Here is a 14,730-nt window from a genome sequence, read left to right on the forward strand (position 1 = left end):
TATTCGAGGTATGGCCTCAACAATACCTTGTATAACTGTAGCAAGACTTCTCTGCTTTCATATTCCATCACCTTTGCAATAAAGGCGAAGATTCCATTGGCCTTCCTGGTCACTTGCTGTACCTGCATACAAACCTTCTCTGTTTCATGCACCAGGGCCCCCAAGTCCTGCTGTACTGCAGCATTTTGCAATATTTCTCCATTTAAATAATAACTTGCTCTTCGATTTTTTTCTGCTAAAGTGCATAACCTCACATTTTCCAACATTATACTCTATCTTCCAATTTTTTGCCCACTTACTTTGAAAATCTATGTCCTTATGTAGGTTTTTCTGTCCTCCTCACACCTTGCTTTTCCTCCCATCTTTGTATTGTCAGCAAACGTGGCTACATTACACTTGGTCCCTTCATCCAAGTCATTTATATAGATTGTTAATAGTGAGGGGCCCAGCACTGATCCATGCGGTACCTCACTAGTTACTGATTGCCAACCTGAGAATAAACCATTTATCCCGATCTCTGTTTCTGTGTGTTGGCCAACCCTCTCTCCATTCTAATATATTACCCCCAACCCTGTGAGCTTTTATATTGTGCAGTAACCTTTTATGCGGCACCTTGTCAAATGTCTTCTGGATTCTCCAAATACACCACATCCACTGGTTACCCTTTATCCACCCTGTTCGTTACATCCTCAAAGAATTCCAGCAAACTTGTTAAACATGACTTCCCATTCATAAATCCATGCTGACTCTGCCTGACTGAATTATGCTTTTCCAAATATCCTGCTACTGCTTCTTTAATAATGAACTCCAACATTTTCCCAACCACAGATGTCAGGCTAACTGGTCTATAGTTTCCTGCTTTTTGTCTGCCTCCATTTTTAAATAGGGGTGTTACATTTGCAGTTTTCCCATCTGCTGAGACCTGCCCAGAATCCAGGGAATTTTGGTAAATTAGAACCAGATCTGATACTGTGTAATGAGGCAGGATTAATAAATGATCTCCAAGTAAATGATCCTCAAGGAATGAGTGACCATAACATGGTTGAATTTCAAATTCATTTGGAGAGTGAGAAAGTTGGATCTTAAACCAGTATTCTAAGCTTAAATAAAGGAGACTTCAAATGTATGAAGGCAGAGTTGGCAAAAGTGGACTGGGAAAATAGATTAAAGCCTGGTACGGTTGATGAGCAGTGCAAGACATTTAAGGAGATATTTCATAACTCTCAACAAAAATATATCCCAATGAGAAGGAAATACTGTAAGAGAAGGGATAACCATCTGTGGCTAAATAAGGAAATAAGGGATGGTATCAAATTGATGACAACAGCATACAATGTCGCCACGACTAGTGAGAGGCTAGAGGATTGGGAAACTTTTAAAAGCCAGCAAAGAACGACTAAAAAAATAATGAAGAGAGGGAAGATAGATTATGAAAGTAAACTAGCACAAAATATATAAAAAGAGATAGTAAGTGTTTCTACAGGTACATACAAAGGAAAAAAGTAGCTAAAGTAAATGTTGATCCCTCCTAAGGATGAGATTGAGGAATTAATAATGGGGAACAGCGAAATGGCACAGACTTTGAACAAATATTTTGTATCGGTGGTCTTCATGGTAGAAGACACTAAAATTAATCCCAATTGTGAATAATAGGGGCTATAGGGATGGAGGAACTTAATACAATCACTATCACTAAAGAAGTAGTACTAGGTAAAATAATGGGACTAAAGACAGTCAAGTCCACTGGACCTGATGCCTTATATCCTAGGGTCTTAAGAGAAGTGGCTGCAGAGATAGTTGATGCATTGGTTGTAACCTACCAAAATTCACTAGATTCTGGGGAGGTCCCAGCGGATTGAAAAACCAGAAATGTCACACCCCTATTTTTAAAAAGTAGGCAGACAGAAAGTAGGAAACTATAGAACATTTAGCCTAACATCTGTCATTGGGAAAATGCAGGAGTCCATTATTAAGGAAGCAGTAGTAGGACATTTCAAAAAGCGTAATTCAATCAAGCAGAATCAGCATGGTTTTATGAAAGGGAAGTCACGTTTGACAAATTTGCTGGAGTTCTTTGAGGATGTAATGAGCAGGGGTAAGGGGTAAGGGATGTGGGGTGTATTTGGATTTCCAGAAGGCATTCGATAAGGTGCCACATAAAAGGTTACTGCACAAGGTAAACATTCACATGATTGGGGGTAATATATTAGCATGGATAGAGGATTGCCCAATTAACAGAAAACAGAGAGTCGGGATAAATGTGTCATTTTCTGGTTGGCAAACAGTAACTAGTGGTATGCCACAGGAATTGGTGCTGGGGCTTCAACTATTTACAATCTATATTAATGACTTGAATCAAAGGACTGAGTGTAATGTAGCTAAGTTTGCTGATGATACAAAGAAGGGTGGGAAAACAAATCATGAGGAGGACACAAAAAATCTGCAAAGGGATATAGACAGGCTAAGCGAGTGGGCAAACATTTGGCAAATGGAGTACAATGTGGGAAAATGTGAGGTTATCCACTTAGGCAGAAAAATAAGCCAATTATAATTTAAATGGAGAAAAATTGCAAAGTGCTGCAGTACAGAGGGACCTGGGGGTCCTTGTGCATGAAACACAAACAGTTAGAATGCAGGTACAGCAAGTAATCAGGAAGGCAAATGGAATGTTGGCCTTTATTGCAAGGGAGATGGAGTATAACGCAGAGAAGTCCTGCTGCAATTGTACAGGGTGTTGATGAGGCCACACTTCGAGTATTGCGTACAGCTTTGGTCTCTGTATTTAAGGAAGGATATATTTGCATTGGAGGCTGTTCAGAGAAGGTTCACTCGGTTGATTCCGGAGATGAGGGGGTTGACTTATGAAGATAGTTTGAGTAGGTTGGGCCTATACTCATTGGAGTTCAGAAGAATCTTATCGAAACATATATAATGAGGGGGCTCGACAAGGTGGATGCAAAGAGGATATTTCCACTCATAGGGAAAACTGAAACTAGGGAACATAGTCTTAGAATAAGGGGGCGCCCATTTAAAACTGAGATGAGGAGCAATTTCTTCTCTCAGGGTGTAAATATGTAGAACTCTCTGCCCCAGATAGCTGTGGAGGCTGGGTCATTGAATTTATTTAAGGTGGAGATAAACAGATTTTGAGCAATAAGGGAATAAAGAGTTATGGAGAGTGGGCAGGGAATTGGAGCTGAATCCATGATCAGCTCACCCATGATCTTCTTAAATGACGGAGCAGGCTCGAGGTGCCAAATAGCCTACTTCTGCTCCTATTTCATATGTTGTTATGTGTCCTAACTCGCTCCAAGTCCCGCTCACCCATCACCCCTGTGCTCGGCGACCTACATTTGGTTCCCGGTTAAGCAACGCCTCGATTTATAAATTCTCATTCTTATTTTCAAATCCCTACATGGCGTCATCCCTCCCTCGCTCTGGAATCTGCTCCAGCCCCACTACTGCCCGAGATTTCTGCGCTCCTCGAATTCTGCCCTCCTGGACATCACTGATTATAATCACTCAGCCATTGGTAACCGTTTCTTCTGTTGTCTACGCCCCAGTGTCTGGAACTCCCTGCCTAAACCTCTCAGCCTCATTACCTTTCTTTCCTCCTTCAAAATGCTGCCTAAAACAAATCTCTTTTTGGTCACCTGCACTAATTTCTACTTATGCGGCTCGGTGTCAAATTTTTATCGCATAATACTTCTGTGAAGCAACTTCAGACGTTAAAGGTGCTATATAAATATAAGTTTTTATGGGGAAAGAGATTCATTACAATATTTATATTATATAACAGTGAAAGAGTTTAATTAAAATATTTACATTAAATAATTATAGGGAAAGAGATTCATTACAATATTTATATATTAAGTAACTATAGAGAAAGATATTCATTTCAATATTTACATTAAATAACTATAGGGAATCAGATTTATTGCAATATTTAAGTCACATATAACTATCTGGAAATCATATTCCTGGACGGGTATTCACACCATTCCCGGTATTCCCAGGGTCCCCTCACCTTCTGGGAGACAGACATTTCCCTCCCAGCCTCAGGAATCTCGGATTCCCTCCGTAGCTCACTCTCTCTCTTCTATTCAGACACCCTCGCTGTTTAAAAAGTTACTCAACATAAACATTACTTTAAAGCTTTTGAAATGTGTTCTCTCGCTATTCTTCAATTCATTTGTTAAACACCTGATCAGAAACTGCTGGAAGCTGTAGAACATATTCCATCCATTTATCTGACTGAGTGGGACTGATGCTGGCTGTGAAATTAGGTTCACTGCGCTTGCTCAGACCACACAATCTGCGTTCATCAAACAGAATCAAAGCTCCGGGCAAGAATTCAACTCCAAGCCCAGGCTTTTGGGAAAGGCTGAGGCCTTCAAATAAAAACTTTAATGTTGGCATTTAAAGACTTAAAAAAAGGGGAAGTCAATGGATACATCTATTTATGTTATTGTAAATTATGTCTTTTTAAATTTGTTTCAAACTTTATTTTGAAAAATATAAATTTCAGTTACTGAGGGCAAATTTGCAGCTGAACATTTTTTCAGAAAGCATTTTGAGTGATTTGCGGGAATAAGATAAGCAGCACCACGTGGTGCTTTAACATAAAGCCGTGTCAGACCAATGTTCAGATTAACATTGGAAGCCCTAGTAAAATGCAATTAAGTGGCAGGTCCAGTCGTGGCAGTAAGTTTGAACATTTTAAACATAGGAACTGCTTCTCCAGGAGTTTTAAATGGTTGCATGACCCACATAAGTATTTTAATACACAATATAAAACTAGTCTCTTGTTAAAAGCCTGAACAGCTGCCCCCACATATATCTCTGTTGCTCCCCCGCCCCCACCGCCAGAAATCTAGTCCACCCCCAGCAATCTAGTCCTCCCCCCAGAGAGCTTTAATCCCCCCCAGAGATCTAATCTCCCCAGAGAGATCTAATCCTTCTCAGAGTTATAATCCCCCAGCAATCTAGTCCTCCCCCCAGAGAGATCTAATCCCCCCAGAGAGATCTAATCCTTCTCAGATATCTAATCCTCCCCCCCAGAGAGATCTAATCCTTCTCAGAGATCTAATCCCCCAGAGATCTAGTCCTCCCCCCGAGTGACCTAATCCCCCAGAGAGATCTACTCCTCCCAGAGATCTAATCCCCAGCGATCTAATCCCCCAGAGAGAGCTAATCTCCCCAGCGATCTAGTCCTCCCCGCAGAGAGATCCAATTCCATCAGAGAGATCTAATCTCCTCAAAGATCTATAACCCCCCAGAAAAACGTGAAAATAAATAAATAAATAACAATATAAGTATTATAATAAATCAAAAACACTGCACAAAACAATTACAAATCTGAACGCACCTCGAGATTCTTATGAAATGACAAACCACCGGCATACCTCCAAGAAATGGGCGGACAACCAATTTCGGCCCCATTGTCTGTAATGGAACTCAATATTGGGTGGTTTGTATAACAGGCAAGTCTACCCTGTAATGCCCGTTAGACATAGTGCATGATATTCAATCCCATTGACTCTAATGGAACTGTATATTGGGCGGTGTGTATAACAGGCAGGCGATGGTGTACCACCTGTTATACGCAGCACCTTGTATTTAATCCATGGTCTCTAATGGAACTGAATATTGGGCGGCGCATATAATAGGCAGGCTATCCTGTACCAACCGTTCTAGCGGGGGATAGCGCAGGAAAGTGGAGTTGAGTTAAAAGATCAGCCATTGAATGGCAGAGCAGGTTCGAGGGGTCGAATGGCCTACTCCTGCTCTAAGGTCTTCTGTTCTTATGGTGTGTAAAGGAGCACGGTTTGAGTAGTTCTTCGGAGAGCTAGAAAGATACATAAACCGAAAAGCTGCTCTCTCTCTGTATACAGTTACTGTGCTGTACATCATAACATATGTTCTGTATATTTTACCAGCAACTGTCTCTTGCTTATTCGAAACGTGTTGATGTGAACCTTAGAGGGACTGAAGCTGAATGCTAACATTTACCACTGAAATGATTTATTGTGACTGATTAGTGAGATTGGTCCAATGTCACGAAGAAATACCATGGATTTCCGACATGTTGCTGGTGCTAAAGTGTCACTGGTGAGAATGTGATTTAGATCAAACTGTTGTCATGGGGGTCACTATAATGTTAGGACTGGTAATGCTTACGCTTTGGAAATTATTCAGGAGAGGTTGTTCCTAATCAGCTGTTGTCGCCTCTGTAAGTGACCAGGATCCCAGGATTGTCCCCCAAGCTCCGCCTCCTACTCTGGCTCTGTGACATCAGTCTACTGACCCTGATTTCTTGGAGCATCATGCCGCACCTTTGCGCACTGGGGTGTTTGCAGTCTTGTGTAACATGCAACAGATCTCTATGCTGTAGGAGATTGTGATGAGCAGTCCCGCAGGCTATCCAGGCATCTGACATTTGCTCTTACCTGTAGATAAGCAGGAGCAGAAATTATGCTCTGAGTCGCACAAGAAATCATTGGATTTCCCCGACCTTGGGTTCCTCACTTCCCTGACAACATTCTCCGTCCATCCACTTGCCTTGTGTTAGGAAGCGGTTCCTTGAAGGTCCCAAGCGACACCCTCTTGCCACGTTGTTTTACTGGCCTGGCAGCAGCTTGCACCCAACTTCCCGGCAGTTTCTGGGAGGTAACAAAGTAGGCGGCAAACTAATTATTCCCGGTCATTAAAAGAGCGCAGCTTGCCCACTGCTTCTCATGAACACGTCCGCCACTCACTCTCGCACACGAGAGTTAAAATACAGCCCAGAAGAGGTGACATTTCCGCTACTGGTCTGGCCCAAACATTACTTGCCCTGTCGTTTATGTCCAGCAGTTCAGACCTCCAGTCAGAACACAAGACATGAGATCCTGAGATGTGATGTGTACAGTGAATAAAAAATAAAGCCTTTCATTTATATAGCGGCTAACACGACCACCGTACGTCCAAAAGCACCTTACAGCCAATTAAGTACAATCACTGCTAAAATGCAGGAAACACAGCAGCCAATATGCGCACCACAAGCTCTCACAAACAGCAATATGGTCATGACCAGAGCATCAGATTGTTTTAGTGATGATGATTGAGGGATGAATATTGGGCAGGATACGGGTTGGAATTCCCCTGCTTTTCTTCGATATAGTGCCAAGGGATCTTTTACGCCCACCTGAAATGGCAGAGGTGCCTCAGTTAAAGACGGCAGCTCCGATTTTGCAGCACTCCCTCAGCACTGCATTGGAGTGCCAGCCTAGATTTTTGTGTTTTAATGTTTTTTATAAGTTGGCTCCATCCAATAAAAGATTGTTTAAACGTTTCCCCATCAGATACATTAAATACACTGATTGTTACTCCATGTGTATCAACATTCCTAATATACAGTTCTCTTCAAAACACAACTTGTTACGTTTCTGCTTCATGAATTTCAACGTAAAGGCATAGACAAAGACTAATACAACCACATAAAAATATGTTTATTGCTTCACAGACTGGCATGTATGCAGTTAATGTCATAGACATGAGAACAGTGGAATTTCCTTAATAAAATTTTACCAACACGTATGGCTAAGCGTTTTAGGGGGGTTATTCAAATTACATTCAAATGGTCAAGCTGCCCATCTAACTGTTCATCCGTCTTTTACCTTCAGCAAGGGCTGTTAATACTTCCAGAAATCTAACATTTCTGTATATCTGTGGGGCTGCTCAGCTGTATACAACTGAGTATATGATGTGCTGTGTGTATCTATATGGTCTTTCAGCTCATATATAGCATTGATCTATCTTAATATAAATGAAATATGTTACACACTGTATAACTTAGGGAAAATTATTGATGTAACTAAGATCTAGAGAAAGCTAATCCATCACAACTATGAGCATTTATTCCATTAAATATCTTACATGAATCTCTAAATCAATATCATCAGCTTCAGGAGCCTTGTACCATGACTGCAGTAATGGAGATGTCGCAATATTTTGTTTGGAATGTGTGATGACAATAATACGCTGGAGTCCTTAATCTTTTAATGGGCAAAGTCATTGTAATATATCTCGGATCAGTAGCAGTAACTATAACTCGCCCTAACCTGTTTGTTCAAATGACAGTAACTAATGAGAATGATTGTGTAATGCTCACGTGTCACGAGGTTTTTCTCAGGTATAAATAAGAGCTTATTTTGAAAGCGAAAATCTACCTGTTCATAACGGTTACGTGCAACGTCACTTTTCTCCGAATATGGGACAGTCGGTAATCATACAGATAGAAAACATTTACTATCCAATTCTTGTAACAGTTGGTGTTCCTGGTAAGCCGCTTATAATCAGTTAATGTTCAGCTTTAACAGTGCTTCACTGTGTCACTGCTCCTGCTGTCAGTGTAATGATGTTATCTGTTTGTTGTGATGTGTTTGCAGAGACTGATTACTGGCATCAAAGAAATAACTCAAATGTCTCCAAGTGTCTGCGCAATTAATGTAACGACCTGAGAGGAAGCAGTTTTCTCTATTTATTTTCAGCAATTTGTTGGGGATGTCTCGTCCTTGATACTCGGTCGTGTGGTTTAATGTCTGGGACAAGTATTAGTATCGGAACGAGTAGCCAAACCAGCATTTCTTATAGGGATTCCAGGAGACTGCTCAAGAAAAGGCAAAGGAATGTTTCTGTTATATTTTTGTGAATCTAGTTTAAACAGAAGTGATTGTCCCGGGTCCACAAGAACACTCTGGCCAACGTTTGCCATATTGCAGCTTCCCTGTCATCGCATCCCGTCCGCAGAACTAACCAGCTGCCAGATCAGCATCGGAGCCGACAGATTCCCTACATTCTACAGTAAGGAGCGGCTCCGGACTCCCTTCTGGCATATACAACTGGTCAGCAGCGTGTAAACAGGGCTGAAAGCCGAGCCTCATCTGACATTTCTTGTGTGCAGAATCTAGTTTTGGTGTTGGTGTATTTATACCATGACTATAGACTATAGTGTAGATTTTGGTCTTCCACACGAGGTCATTTTGAATCACTTTGGTGGAGCGTAGGATTATACAGGGGAAGTCAATCAAAAGGTGATTTGGGTAACATTGGTGGCCATTTCGCTATCATCAGTTTTACGCCACTGCCCAAGATCAATGGTCACTCCTTTTCCGAATTGAGACTGGAGCAGTGAATTTTCTCACTGCGTCAGGCCATGGCAAATGTGGGCCCAGTGGCCACTATGTGTTGGCGGCAGGCGAGGTAATTGATCTCAGGTTATTTCTGGGTAATAGAGCTTATAGAGTAAGGTGAAGCGCTTAATTTTAAAACTGTGCAATGCATTATGTTGAATTAAGCTGGAGTCAGTTAGTGTTGAGTCTGCAAAGCAAAATGCGCCAAGTGTGGCTAAGGCACATCCAGTTGCTGCTGCGCTGTTGTAATTCTAATCCAAGTGGTGATTTCCCCGGTAACCATGGGATAGATTTATAGTTTTGCCACACTGTCCAAGACCAATGGTCACTACTTGTCCGAGTTTGGACTGGACCAATGAGCCTTATCACTGTGACTGGCCATGGAATGCCGTGAGCCCAGTGGCCACTATGTGTAGGTGCCAGGCGAGATCATTAATCGTTGGCAACAGAGCTTACAGAATCAAGCGCTTCAGCTTGCTCTATAAGTGTGCGATATATTCTGTTGCTTCACGCTGGAGTCAGTTAGTGTGCTGAGGCCGTAAAGCAAAATGAGACCAGTGGTACTAAAGTGTGTCCAGCTGCTGCCATGCTGTTGTAATTCTAAATCCAAGTGGTGATTTCTCCGGTAACCATGGGATATATTTTAGTCTTTACATCCGGGGTGTTCTATATCACCTGGGCCAAGCACAAAAAGCCAAAATCCTCCGCGGAGGATAGGCTTTCCTATACACAGCGGATTGTCCTCCATTAGTGTCAATGGAGGGAATTCGGGCAGGTTCTGTTGAATCTGCGGTTACAGCTGCCTGGTATTCCATTCCACATAAAGCGGCAGAACGGCCCTATCGTGTCTGTCTCTCACTCCCCAACTGATGTTCAGATCTATTGACTTCAGTAGAACTCAATATCAAGCGAGGGGTGTAACCGGCGGCTGATGCACTCCCTCCTATTCAGCGCTACTGCTCAAAACCAATTTCGACCCCACAGAGTTGGCGGATCTTTAATGCCCAGGCGATTAAGACTACAATTTATCTGGAATTACCCATTCATGATAGAAGTAGAGTGACTGCAATAGAATTTCCACTAGTCTTCTCCCGATATTCCACCACAACTTCGATAGAATAACTTGGTAATTCTGGAGAAACGATGTAAAGTGTTGAAGTTACCATAGGAGATCGGCAGATCCCGCCCCCCCCCCCCCCCCCAGTAATTGTATTCAACATTGCTGCTGCAGACACTACACCTCTACACTTCCAGCTACAGCAATGGGATGAAGATCGGACGGGGTTTACAATGGGCAGGTTGCCCGTTCTTCACATTATCATCATGTGGTGAAGTGAAAATGTCCCTCTCTGCTGGTCCTAACGGCCCGTTTGATAATCCAAGAGATAAATCATTATTAGACTTGACTTCACCTGTTTTTTTTTAAACGATTATTATTTTCGAAAACGGGAGGAAAGAGAAATACCGTGTCTCACATCAAGGACAGACAGATGGTGGACAAACTGGGATATGATCATTATATACGATGTCCGAACAGTCACAGGGGTTCCAATGCTGTTTGTAGAAGTTACAGTGCCCAAAGCTTACGATTCCACTCTTGACAGGGATTTGCATCTGAGACAGCAGGGGTTGATGTTTACATTATACGGCTCAGGCTGGACGCCGAAGAACCGTTTTTATGTCGTCAAATGCGGGACAATAATTATTTAGTCGAAAAGTCGTTGACTGGAAATTATCACTCTTTTTCTCTCTGCACAGATGCTGCCTGACCTGCTGATTATCTCCCACATTTTCTGCTTAGATTTCGGATTTCTGGCATCTCCAGTATTTTGCTTATAACAATAAATATACTTGGATTCAAATACCCAGCTTTTAATACATGTAGGACCATTGTTGAGAAATTATTTAAGAAGAAATTCTTGGGCGGAATGCCTGTTATAAATCCCATCCCCGATATTTAGCTCGATTGGTCTAAGAAAGTGGACATTGAGTGGGCAGATAACACAGCGAATTACCACCTAAGTCAATCTGGTCCTGTTTACGAAGCACAGCCAATCTTTCCAGAGCCCTGCTTAATAATAGTCGCTATTGCACATTATTAATGAACTAAATTTCAAATGATCTTTTAAATGTTTGTATCTGAGACAAATCCATGTATACATTTCTAAAAATAACCGATATATCGTAAAATCCCCTCTGCCCATAATTAGACCTCACATATCGCTCGTCATTTAACTGGAAGCTTTGATGTAAACTATTCCGACAGTTGCGGTGAAATCTAAAATGAAATTATTTTCTTCATATTCTGCACATGAAACAATATATCACTGAGAAATCATTCTTTGCTGCTCATTTGCTGAGGAAAAGAACGCGGAGGACAACTGGCAGGAATTTGCAGCCGCTGCCAGAAAACTGAATGATTGAATATTGCAGTCAGAATCGTGCTATCACTCTGAAACATGCATTGGGCATATTTGCAACGAGCAGATACTGGGGTACATTTTCAAACTGACGTTTGGCTTAAAACTGGCGATGGGCCGCTCACTATTATCTGTTAGTGTAACAAATGCTCTGACGAAGAGTCATCGACCTGAAACGTTAACTCTGTTTTTCTCTCCACAGAGGGTGCCTGACCCGCTGGGATTTCCAGCATGTTCTGTTTTTATTTCAGATTCCAGCATCGGCAGATTGTTGCTTTTGTATTATCTGTTAGCCGACCCGCGACGCCGGTTTATACCAGGGACGACAGATTTAAAACTACCCCACGATGTGTCTGGGGGAACAGGGATAAGCAAACCAGCCGCCCCATTGTTTTTTTGCGCCAAGCTGGACATTCGTTTCCGTTGAAGTGAAAGGAAATGAAAATCGGGCGGATTTAATTGCGGCCACCATTCGGAAAAGCCCATTTTTGGTCTGGTGGAAAGTTGGAAATCCAACCATGTCACCCACTGCAGCATTTTCTTTCTTTTGAAGAAACTCAGAATAAATTAGCGACGTGCATCCATAATGAAATGTATCTTTTCTAGAATTACTCGCCTTACCTGCTAAATTGGGAGAAATAGAGAGAGAGATTTGACTGATGAGAAAACTTTCCATAATTTCAAACTAAGACCTGTCGACGGATCATCCTGTCAGAGTAAGGAGAGTTAGTAATTTAATTTCCTCTTTTTGCAGCTAATTTGGTGACAATCGTCATTCTCTCCCGTGGAAAGTGCAGTCTCTCCAAATGCATCACCCGTTACCTGGTGGCCATGGCAGCGGCTGATCTAATGGTCCTGATATTTGAAGTAATTCTGTATGAGATTCATGATGCTTATTTCCCATATTCATTCCTGAACTATACTCCGATTTGTAGTCTTAACATTGTCCTATATTATTCGTTCATTGATTGCTCTGTCTGGCTAACGGTGGCTTTCACATTTGATTGTTGTGTCGCTATTTGTTACCAAACGTTGCGAACAAAATATTGTACCGAAAAAACTGCGGCTGTGGTGATAGCAGTGGTGTGTTTCTTAAGCTTTTTAGAAAATGTTCCCATGTACTTTGCATTTGTACCTCGGGAAATAATTGACAATGTACCATGGTGCTGCTTTGTAAAATCAAGCTTCTATACCTCACCCATATGGGTAGCATTTTTGTGGTTGGAAACCATTTTAGCCCCATTTGCACCATTTGTGTTGATCGTGCTGCTCAATGCCCTGACCATCAGACACATTGTACTGGCCAATAGGGTGAGGAGGGGTCTCCGAGCAAACAACAATGGTGGGAATCATAAGGATCCAGAGATGGAGAACCGAAGGAAATCCATCATTTTACTGCTCGCTATATCTGGCAGTTTTATACTATTATGGACGGTAAATTTCATCGTTATCATATTTGTGCAATTTACAGATACGCAATTTACGGAAACAAATTACAACAACTCTTTCACCATTGCAGAAATATCCGGGAATATGCTGAGGTCTTTTAGTGCTTGCACAAACACGTTTATTTACGCAGTATCTCAGAGCAAATTCAGAGAAGAATTAAAGAATGTGATTATGTGGCCCAAGGCTATCATTACGTATTTAATCAAATTGGTTAAATGTCTTCACAGAACTGAAGTGTAACTACACCCATCGGAAGAGAACAGCTTCTGCACATAATAATCTCCAAAGGAACTGGAAGCTGCCATCTGTTCCCCATATTAGATGTCATATTGTAGGAGATCAAAGATTCTTGTGGTATTATAAACTTTTTCCGAGAATGTAATACAGCCGCTGTCGGGTTGGAACAAACACATAAGAATTTTTGAGATCCGAAATAAAATCCATTGGGCAGATATATATGTTGCTTTTAACTGATCTAAATCGAACACCGGTTTCCTTACCTGATTCCTCAATCCCTTCTCCCAACATAACAGAGGTAATTATCTGTTGAAGCAGCCAGTTGTTCCCATCAATGGATTAATTTTGTGAATGATCTCCAGGGCGTTTGAATCTTTTAGAAATCAGGATTTTCCTGACCTATCAATATGTTCCCAAGTTACCAATTTACAACTTTTGATTACAATCTAAATTAATTATTTAGTCTTTGGAATGAAAAACACAATTTCTAAATTGGAAGACGATGCCAAATTGTGGCGAGAGGATAGTCTCTACACAGGGGAAATGTAATGAATTGCAAGAGGACATTAATAAACTTGCAGCTTTGTCAAATAATTGACGAATCCATTTTAACATAAATAAATGTGAGGTATTACATTTTGGTAAGAAATATTAGGTGGTCACAGATTACTTGGAAAATAAGAATCAAATGGATTAGAGGAGAAACGGGAAAATCAAATGGGTTTGCGGAGAAATCTGGATCTACAAATACACAAAGCACTCAAAGTTGTGACGCAGGTCAATAAGGCTATAACAAAAGCAAGCCAAACACCAGGGTTTATTTCGAGAGGGATAGTATTGGCAACTAGTTAGGTTATGCTAAACGTGTACTGAATCTTGGTTAGACTGCACTTGGAGTATTGTGCATAGTTTATAAAAAGGTCGTCATATTATAAAAAGGATATAGAGGAGGAGAGGGTAAAAAATATATCATAATTGCAGGTTAGATAGACAGGAAAGGGTCTTTTTTCTCTTTAAAACAAAAGCCTGAGGGGTTACCTAACAGAAGTTTTTGAAATTATGCCAGGTTTTGACAGTGTAGATGCACAAAGAGTGTTTCCACTTGTCAGGAAGTTTAAAATTATAGACTATTAATATAAATTATTCACCAAGAAATCAAATCCGGACTTCAGAAAAAACGTCGTTACCCAGAGAGTGGTGATAATTTGGAACTCACTATCACAGGGAGCTATGGAGGCGAATAGTACAGATGCATTAAAGGGAACGCTAGATAAGCTTATGAGGGAGAAATGTGTAGAGGGTTATGCTGATGGGCTTAGATGAGGAAGGAGAGCTGGCTCAAGTCGAGCATTAATGCCAACATGAACTAGTTGGGCTGAATGGCCTATTTCTGTGCTCAGTATTTGATGTAATTCTATAAAAACCCAGAGTTCAGATCTCCACTCAGCATT

At 41.3% G+C, this 14,730-nt stretch overlaps 1 protein-coding gene across 1 annotated transcript in view; it reads left to right on the plus strand.

The window, feature by feature from the left end:
* LOC139229847 (class I histocompatibility antigen, F10 alpha chain-like) overlaps positions 1–13,498 on the plus strand; it is a 138,173-nt gene extending 124,675 nt beyond the window's left edge. Inside the window, exon 8 of the mRNA XM_070861463.1 lies at positions 13,270–13,498. The gene's annotated coding sequence lies outside the window, so the exon portion shown is untranslated. The remainder of the gene's footprint in view (positions 1–13,269) is intronic.
* Positions 13,499–14,730: the final 1,232 nt, after the last annotated feature.

This window comes from Pristiophorus japonicus, chromosome 19 (genome assembly GCF_044704955.1).
Source record: "Pristiophorus japonicus isolate sPriJap1 chromosome 19, sPriJap1.hap1, whole genome shotgun sequence".
Classification (NCBI taxonomy): domain Eukaryota; kingdom Metazoa; phylum Chordata; class Chondrichthyes; family Pristiophoridae; genus Pristiophorus; species Pristiophorus japonicus.